The sequence below is a fragment of the Papaver somniferum genome, chromosome 3 (assembly GCF_003573695.1).
Source record: "Papaver somniferum cultivar HN1 chromosome 3, ASM357369v1, whole genome shotgun sequence".
NCBI classification, from domain to species: domain Eukaryota; kingdom Viridiplantae; phylum Streptophyta; class Magnoliopsida; order Ranunculales; family Papaveraceae; genus Papaver; species Papaver somniferum.
The window spans coordinates 151,821,718-151,832,442 of record NC_039360.1 but is presented as its reverse complement, the minus strand read 5'-3'; positions in this window follow the sequence as shown (position 1 = coordinate 151,832,442).

Sequence of the window (10,725 nt, the reverse complement as noted above, 5' to 3'; positions counted from 1 at the left end):
CATATGTATTTGTAGTATGAACTACACATTAATTCTCCCCCTTTTTGTCAATAAAATTGGCAAAGGTACGAAAACTAGTGGGATCCTAATGAAATTTCCATAGAGACATTTCATGACCAAAATAAAGCACATATCAACTTTTTAGATGCCATCATATAGCCGAAGATAAATGCATTCATCAAGGAGTTTATAAAGATACAAGATAAACCCTATAATATTCCATAACCGTATTTGGTAGGTCTTAAACAGTACCTACAATTGTGCTAACTGCAAGTATACAATGTCGAGTTTGTAAAACAGGGTAAGCACGAGTCGATCCATAAGGACAAGGTGGGTGTAGAGTTGAATTTTTTTAAGCTAACTAATATTGATTCCAATAAGAAGTAACAAAGGGGAGCTTTTGTGTCGAAACGACAAGATGCTGGCAAAGATTAAACTAGAAGATTGAAATAGAAATATCGATGCAATGAGAGTTGAAAACAGTCAACTAAGAGGCACTAGGTCAGTTGAGTCCACCACTTAACCTGTACTAGAAATTCAACAACAAAAATTGTTCTTTTCCCTTATAACGGAGCAGCGGTGAATATACGAGTCTTTCGCCTTTCCAAAGGGGTTTCACGGATGGATAGTTCAACGCCAATTAAAGCATTAATCCCTAGTATTAGATGTCTTCTTACAGCACAACTAATCAAAGATTAAAGGTATCAATTAAACATAAGTTGATGCTACAAAATACAGGTGTTCTAACAACCTAGGATACATGATATACTAGGTGAAAGTAGTACATTGCATCTCAAAAGTTAAACATCTCTTCATTCAGTAAAGCATAACAAGAACAATAACTAAAACATGAATCATCTAGTAGTAAGTTAAAGGATTCTTCTATGCCCTAGCTAAGAATTTAGAACATATTGAGAACAAGAGGCAAATAGAATTCAAATATAGATAATCCCATTGATGAAATAGAACTCTATTATCTTTCACACTGATTTCTCAAGAACACTCAGCGCAAATGAAGTTACTTAAGAGTATTTTTTAACCACACTTCAATGCATACCCTCTAACACAACACAACCCCTCCTTTTATATCAGTCCCTGTTATCAACAAAAACAATATAAAATTAGGGATTTCATTCTCGAAACTCACCACTGATGTAGCAATCTTCATTCATATCCACCCAATTTCTTTAAATATACGGCATTTTTGATTTTGTATAGAGATTAGGATCAGAACTAAATTGATAACACTGGCTGCTTGTATTCACTTGTCTCTTCGCTGCTGCTTTTTGGTGTTTGAAGGAACATCAATTTCAGACCTAGCTTGTTAATTCAGTCACTTTTGAGAACTAACTAGTTGAGCTATTCTTGCGAGATTCACAGTCAAAGGCTAGGTTACGACTGAAATGATAAGAGAAAGGATAAGCAACTAGTCTTGACAGGGTAAAAGATGAGATAGAGGTATGGGAGATGAGTACTGAAATTGACAGGGATTTGGTTGTCGATGGGATTGGTAGAGTTAGGGTTTGACATTTGATGGGGTGTTGTCGGGGATGAAGGATAAAGATGGATTAAGGGTCTGTTTGGGTGTTGATTGGAATGAGGGTATGGCTTTGGTATATGAGAATGAAGCTTGGGCTAAGCTTCTTTTCTTTAACTCCCAACATGGGTATCACTTGAATTATGGACCATTACTTCATTTCATGTTCAGATGATTCTTCTTCTTGAGCTTCTCATTCACTAGTAGATCCATTAGCTTCACAAGTTTGCTGGCACTCTGGTTGCCTTCTCCGCTGCACTTGCCTGCTTACTATGGTTTGGTAACTAGCTTGACAGGGTCTTGTAGCTCCACTTCCTCCCACAAGTTCAGACCATTCTTTTAATTCCCCTAGAATTGCAAAACAAAAGTCAGGACAATTGCTACACATTTTACTTGCAACGAATAAGAAGTACAAGATACAAAATTTGGCATAAAAACAAGCAATTAGTGTAACAAAATGGCATAAACATCTACAACAAGATAAGAACGTATGCAATATTAGGTGCCCATCAAATACCCCCAAACCTGCCTTTTGCTCGTCCTCGAGTAAAACACAAGACCAAAAGAAAAGTCCTACCTACGCCACTGGCGCTGGTCAAAATATACCCACAAAGTTCTAGGACAAAATATAAGCTCAGATTCCATGAAATGTGACATGTGCAATTAAGTTTTAGCTCACAGCAATTGGATATGTCAATCTAGCTTTCAAAGACACAATTCTAGCACTGAGACAACTAAAGACATCTGATAAGAGTGTAAAGTGTATCTACACATATTTAGAGAATGATCAGAAGTTATGACTGCCAATTGTTAAGAGATAGTTTTTAGGCTAAGAACTGAATTCAAAGCCAAGCTATCTATCCGACTTTACGAGAATTGTGAATGTTCACCTAAGAGTCGGTGATATTTCAACTTACCCGCGTTGTACATCGATGGATACACCCTCCTTGCACATTACTAGACCATTTACAACACATAACAACAAAGAACATTGACTACTCTCATTTTGAGGCACGAGAGACACTTTAACATGTTTACTGAAATAGAACATAATAGACAATGAATTAACAGACAATGGATACTTCTTCTCTTTTTTTTTTCTTTTTTTTTTAATTTTTTTTTTCAACTGAATTTTCTTTTCTTTTACTGAATTTCTTTCTCAACTGATTTTGGAATAACACAGATACAAACAAAAGATGACACAACAACTTTACACAAAAACAGAACAATACATTACATGACACTTTTGGCAAGAGGCTTCCCTTTTCGATGCACCCGGTCAAATTCAATGGTTGTTTTTCTTAACGTATCCTCCAACTTCTATCCCAGCCAACCAAAGAACAAGCTAGTCAAGGCTCATTCAGTATTCTAGATGATTGACAGTCTACTTAACCGATAAAACACCTCGACCCGAGGCTATACATGTATTGGTAGATCGTGCATGTGCAAATTTCTTATCAACATGTGAATTGTGCTAGAATCAGAAGTGTCTCATCATCTAGACTAAGAATCCTAAGATATTATATCATGCACAGGTATCACAGATCAAGGTAAATGAGCTCCATTTTTCATTTTTCATTTTTTTAAGGTGTTATCCATTCACAAAGATTCAAACATACCAAATCGCTACAAAGTTCATGTGATATCTAATTGTACCCCCAAACCTATGTTAAACAGTGTCCTCAATGTTTCTAAGGATTCACAAATTATAACATGCCATGAAGTTCATGAAGAAAAAGAAAGGTTAGAGAGTACCAGGTCCAAAAAGTGTTGCCAAACCAGATAGTTGAGCAGCAAAGTGGATATCACAACATCAAAGATTATATACAACAAAAGCTAATCTAGCAAATTGAAACCAAAAGAAATAAAGAAAGGAGGGATAATGGAATTCTAAACCTGTGGTATGTACAAGGGGTGATCAGTTCAATCCAGATATACGGGGTTTTCCAGATCGGTTGTTTCAATTTCAGGTGGAATTGGTTCAAGGAACGGCTTCAATATCTGTCTATTAACCTTGAAGACGTTCTTAGTTGCTACATATTCGAGTTCTACAGCTCCATGAGGGAATAATGTTCGTACCATGAACATGCCTGTCCATCTAGAACGCAATTTACCTGGAAAAAGATGCAAGCGAGAGTTGTACAATAAGACTTTATGACCAGGTGTGAAAGACTTGCGCAAAATGGCTTGTCATGAAACACTTTCATTCGATTTTTGTACAACTTAGCACTATCATAAGCATAATTTCTCAGCTCTTCTAATTCATTGAGCTGAAGCTTCCGTTGAGTACCTTCCTTATCAAGCGAAAATTTAAGCTTTTTGATAGCCCAATATGCACAATGTTCTAATTCAACAGGTAAATGACAAGGTTTTCCATACACAAGTCTGTAAGGAGACATGCCAATAGGAGTTTATATGTTGTTCTATAAGCCCATAAGCATCATTCAATCTCAAAGACCAATCTTTTCTAGACGGGTTAACCGTCTTTTCAAGAATATGCTTAATCTCCCTATTAGAAACCTCTACTTGGACGCTGGTCTGTGGATGGTATGGGGTTGCAACCTTATGAGTTACGCCATACTTGCGTACTAATGTCTCAAAAGACCTATTTAAAAAGTGTGAACCACCATCACTAATTATAGCTCTAGGTGTGCCAAAACAAGAAAATATGCTTTCTTTTAAGAACGAAAGTACCACCTTGTGGTCATTTGTTTTGGCTGTAATTGCTTCTACCCATTTAGAAACATAATCAACAGCAACAAGGATATACAATTTACCTTCAGAATTAGGAAATGGTCCCATGAAGTCAATTCCCCAAACATCAAACAGTTCAACAATCAAAATAGGGTGCAATGGCATCATGTTTCTCTTGGAAATACTTCCTAGTTTCTGACAACGTTCACAAGCAATACAATAAGCATGCCAATCTTTGAACAACGATGGCCAATAAAACCCACTCTGCAAGACTTTTGCAGCAGTTTTCTTGGTACTGAAATGGCCTCCACATGCTTGGTCGTGACAAAAAGATATCACATATTTTTGTTCACTGTTGGGGACACATGTCCTAATGATTTGGTCCGAGCAGTACTAAAACAGGTACGGATCATCCCAAAAAAAGTATTTAACTTCAGCCAAGAACTTAGAACGGTCTTGTTTAGACCAATGCAAAGGCATTCTTCCCGTAACAAGGTAGTTCACAATGTCAGCAAACCACGAAAACTCAGATACAAACATCAATTATTCATCAGGAAAAGACTCTCTGATAAGCAAGGAATCATCAAAAGACTCAACATTTAGTCTAGACAAGTGATCAGCAACCACATTTTCAGACCCTTTTTTATCTCGAATTTCGAGATCAAATTCATGTAACAACAATATCCATCGGATAAGACGAGCTTTAGCATCCTTCTTAGAAAGAAGGAATTTCAGTGCAGCATGATCAGTGTATATGATGACCTTAGACCCTATCAAGTATGACCTGAACTTGTCCAACGCAAAAACAACATCAAGCAACTCTTTCTCAGTAGTTGTATAGTTAAGTTGAGCATCATTAACAGTCTTTCTAGCATAGTATATCACATATGGAAGTTTATCGACCCGCTGTCCTAAAACAGCACTAACAGCAAAATCAGATGCGTCACACATGATTTCAAATGGCAATTTCCAGTCAGGTGGTCGGACTATAGGGGCTGAAATTAGAAGAGTTTTGAGTTCTTCCCATGCACGCACACAAGCATCATCAAACACAAAAGCAACATCTTTACCAAGTAGATTACACAGTGGTCTTGAGAGTGAGGTTGCGGCAAGTGTTGGATGAGGTCAACTTTAGCCTTATCTACTTTAATTCCTTTTTCAGAGATGATATGTCCTAGAACTATGCCTGAGTTCACCATAAAATGACACTTTTCCCAATTCAAAACCAAATTTTTTTCTTTACATCTAATCAACACAAGAGTGAGATGGTTCAAACACTCATCAAAAAAAGATCTAAACACAGAGAAATCATCCATAAAAATCTCAAGGAAATTATCTATCATGTCAGAAAAAATGCTCATCATACAACGTTGAAATGTGGCAGGTGCATTACACAACCCAAAGGGAATGCGACGATAAGCAAATGTACCATAAGGACATGTGAATGTAGTCTTTTCCTGGTCCTCGGGTGCTATGTGAATCTGTTTGTAACCAGAAAAACTATCTAAGAAACAATAGTAACTATGCCTAGACAACCGTTCTAGCATTTGGTCTATGAAAGGGAGAGGGAAGTGATATTTCCTTGTAACTACATTAAACTTCCTATAATCAATGCAAAATCGCCACCCTGTGGTTACTCGAGTAGGGACTAACTCATCTTTATCGTTTTGAACTACAGTAACTCCTGACTTTTTCGGCACAACCTGAATGGGACTAACCCATTTGCCATCTGAAATCAGATATATGATACCCGCGTCAAGAAGCTTAAGGATTTCTCCTCTAACAACTTCTTTCATGTTAGGGTTTAGTCGCCTCTGCATTTCCCTAGATTTTTTAACATTATCTTCAAGATTTATGTGATGCATACAAACTGTGGGACTAATACCCTTAATATCTGAGATTGTCCATCCTAGTGCTTCTTTATGCTCCTTAAGTACTTCTAAAAGCTTACTTTCTTATTCTATATCTAAGGCAGATGAAATGATTACAGGCAAAGTATTAGAAGATCTCAAAAATGCATATTTGAGAGTATCAGGCAGTGGTTTCAGTTCCAGCTTTGGTGGCTCAACGAGAGACGGGACAGTCCTGGATTCCAAGAGTGGAAGTGGCTCCACTCTAGCTTTCCACTTAGTCGTGTCCATGAGGGGTGCAGATTCAAGAAAAGAATTCACTTCACTTATGTATTCATCATCAAACAGATCCAAGTTAAAATTATTCAAGCATGCATGCAAAGGATCAACAGACATGTTACTAGACAGCGAATCCTGAACCAAACTTTCAATCATGTTGATTTCATGCACATCATCATCATCATCATCATCAAGATCTAAATGTTGCTGGATAGCATTAAAAAAATTCAACTCCACGGTCATGTTATCGAATGACAACTTCAACACTCCATTATGATAATTAATAATTGCATTAGACGTCACTAAGAAATGACGTCCCAAAATGACAGGAATGTGACAGTCTGGGTTCTGCACAGGCTGAGTATCTAATACAATGAAGTCCACGGGAAAATAGAACTTATCAACCTTAGTCAAAACATCTTCTACCACACTACGAGGAACTTTGACGGATCTGTCCGCCAATTGTAGAGTTACAGGTGTTGATTTGACTCTCCAAGACCTAACTTCACATATACCGAATATGGAAGTAGGTTCACACTAGCCCCTAAGTCTAGTAACTCCTTATTTACCGTATGGTCACCTATCTTGCATGTGATTGTGGGACAACCTGGGTCTCTAAACTTAAGTGGAGTCTTGTTTTGAATGATAGAACTTACCTGCTCAACGAGAAAGGTACGCTTGTGCACATTAAGCTTTCGCTTTTCTGTGCGCAGATCTTTCAAGAACTTAGCATAAGCAGGGATCTTCTTAATTGCTTCGAGAAATGGAATGTTAATATTGACTCGCCTAAACAATTCCAACATCTCGTTATACTCCGTTCCTTTCTTTTGTTGCTCTAACCTTTGAGGAAAAGGATCTACAGGCACTTGAGGTGGTGAGGTATCAACAGTAGAGTATCTAGACTTCGAGGATTTTTCAGTCTCTTTGTCTTTAATGGGTACAAAGTTAGATACATCTCCACTATGGTCTAGCATGGTCACATTGTTATCAACTACTTTACCACTACGAAGAGTAGTAACAGCATGTGCAGTCTCATTACAAGTAGACGTACTTGCCTGAAATGTGCCTTTTGGGTTTTTTTCAGGCTGACTTGGAAACTTACCCTTTTCCCTGTCATTAAGCGCATCACAAATCTGACCTATCTTAAGTTCTAGACTTGTAAAACGTTGGTCAGCGGTCTTCTGATTTTGCAAACGATTTTGGGTCAACAGACCGACACTTTCTTCAATGCTAGACAATTTTTTCTCAGAAGAGTGATGTGTGTACGACTGAACCTGGGGGTTTCTAGGATATGAATATCCTTATGCGTTTCCTGATGCACCCCCTTGTACAGGGCCTTTGGAACATGAAAAGTTAGGGTGGTTCCTCCAACCTGGGTTGTAGGTCTGTGAATAAGGGTTATGTTCTTGCTTTTGATACAAAACATGGGACTGTTCAGGTCTGGACTCTTGAAATGCATGCAATTGTGGGAAGTTATCAACAAGATGATCAGAACTATTACACACAGCACAAATAGAAACCTCAACTTGGTTGCAAGAAGTAATTGCAGCAGATTTCACACTTTTCTCTAGTTCTAACGCCTCAACTCTCCTAGCCAATGATGCTATTTTCGCATTTCCCTCAAAGTCAGACTCTATCTTATGAACACTACCCCTGTTGGTCGACTTCCTAGGTTCTCTAACAGACTCCCATTGCTGAGTTTTCTCGGCAACTTCATGTAAAAAGGTCCATGACTCGTCGGCACTTTTATCTGTGAACTCACCATTGCACATTGCTTCAACCATTGATCGAGTGGAAAAATCCAACCCTTCATATAGAATTGTTGATAGTCTCTACTGTTCGAAACCATGGTGAGGACATTGCAGTAACAAATCGTTAAACCTTTCTAAATACTTGGACAATGTCTCACCATCTAGTTGAACAAAACTATTGATATCCTGACGAATGGTCGCCGTTTTGTGATTTGGGAAGAACTTTTTGAAAAATTATTTCGTAAGTTCATCCCAACTTCTAATGGACTGAGGCCGCAACGCATATAGCCAAGATTTGGCTTTTTCCTTCAAAGAAAAAGGAAATAAACGCAATTTCAGGGACTCTTCTGTCAACTGATTGAATCTGAGAGGCCCACAGATTTCCTCAAAATCTCTCACGTGGTGGTAGGGGTTTCAGCATCAACCCCTCGAAACACATGGATCATGTGTATCGTGCTCGCCTTTAACTCAAAATGACCAGCAGTTTCTGGTAGAACAATACAAGAGGGCTGGCTTGTCCTCGTGGGGTACATGTAGTCCTTGAGACTGCGGGGTGGTATTACCTCATCACCCATTGTCTCAGGTTGGTCAGGGCTATCTACGACAGAAACGGGGATTCAACTATGTCCTCTTGCTGAATTCTAACTAGTCGATTTGTCTCGTCTCGAAAAGTTACAATCATAGCCTAACTGACATACCGTTCAACATGTTATACACCCAGTTAACCAAGCACAACACAATTCAAAAACTCAGGGATTATGTGAATGATTGTCTAGACTATGCAGACATACATACAAACATCATATTTCAGAGAATGGAATAAGCGCAGCAAAATGACAAGTTCAGCGAGCAAAGATTGTATACATAAATCACGACATCATGCTCAGGCAGGCCTTATGTTGCAGGATTTGATAATGCTATGTAAAGCAACCAGTTCAGCAAGCATACACGACAATCAATTCAATAACATCAACCAACATGCAAGGCTCTTAAGAATAGCAATCAGATTCAGGGCAGGATGCACACAGACACGCTGTTCTTCAGAAATAAATACAAAATTTATCCATCCAGGATGTTATTCAAAATATCACAGGGTGTGTGCATGGGAACCAAAAGGTTACGGGTTTTGAGTGATGTTCAGTCAGGCGACTAGCTTATCAGATAAACATGGTATATCATTTAAGACAGAATTCGACTTTCAGAATACAATACCGCCAGTATAAAACTGGGTTTAGGCATAACACACAGGTTGCTTCGCTCCTCTCGCTCCTCACCTTTGGTTTGCACAACAGAAATCGCAGGCACCTGGATACTCAAAAGAGAATATTAGTACAGAGAAGTGTGCAGGTGAAACACAGAAACACAAAGAGTAAATGTTGATCACTAAGAGTTAATAACTAGAATTGTAGGACAAGTGTTGTGTACTGCAGTAATGAATTACTGCAAAACTGAGCTATACCCAATTGAGAAATCTGAACAGGGCAGAATGGAACAGATCAAGGATGTTATGCTGAATGATGGAATGGATATTTTACAGGGTGATAGTGAACTATTTTATACAACTACAGGATTATGCAAATGCTTATATGAAACTGTAAAAGCTAATACTAGGACGCAAATTATAAACAAATGAATTATGCTACTGAGATGAAATCTAAACAAGTATACAGATCTTAAATACAGTCCTAGCTAGATGCAATTATACTAATGACAATGGAGTTACTATAACTGAAAACTACAACTAAAGCTAACAGGAAAGAAGCGAGATATGAGGTAATTATTTGGACTGAAAGCTACAGATTACAAAGATAGAAACTTTTACCTAGAACCAAGATACAAAATGTATACACAGATGGTTGAAACAAAAAGTTGAACTTATGCCAGACAATTTTAAGCAAACTACAATCCTACAGAAACTTTACAGATGATATTGTACTGCAAACTAAACAACTACAGAGAACCTAATATGCTGAACAAAATACAGGAATAACTAGTAGTTTAACTAACAGAACTAGATAACTACACTATTTATACAGATGCTTTCTAACATACACAGATTACAAATTATCCTAAGAAAAATCTAAATTATGCTGAAACGTTTAAACCTTCAGAAACAATTTATGCGCAAAAGTGACGAGAAACAGTTACATGAGAGTCACCGCAGATTGTAGCATGCAGAAAATTACAGAACATAGATATTTAACCAATGTACAAACTATGCTACAGAATATAATTTATCTATGATGCTCAAGCAATGCACTTATAGACAATGATATTGCTAGAATGCCTAAACTGAAATGATATGCAAGATACAGGCAATGAAAAACTAGATGATGTAACTTCTTAACCTACAGATGCGATTTAATATGAAAGAAACTGCAAAATCTAAGTTATTCTAACACAAGTGAAAGAAATAATTCTTAGCTATGTAACTCTTATTACTACTCAAGATTCAGCCAGCGCAACAGAGAGTTCAGAACTTCAGGAGGGAAAATGCAGTGCAGCTGCGATGTGAAAAATCAGGCCTTGCAGGGTCGAGTTCAAGTTAGGACAAATTCTGGATGAAATAGATGGTGTTAACAAAGTGCCAATGGACAACTAAGTACAATTATCC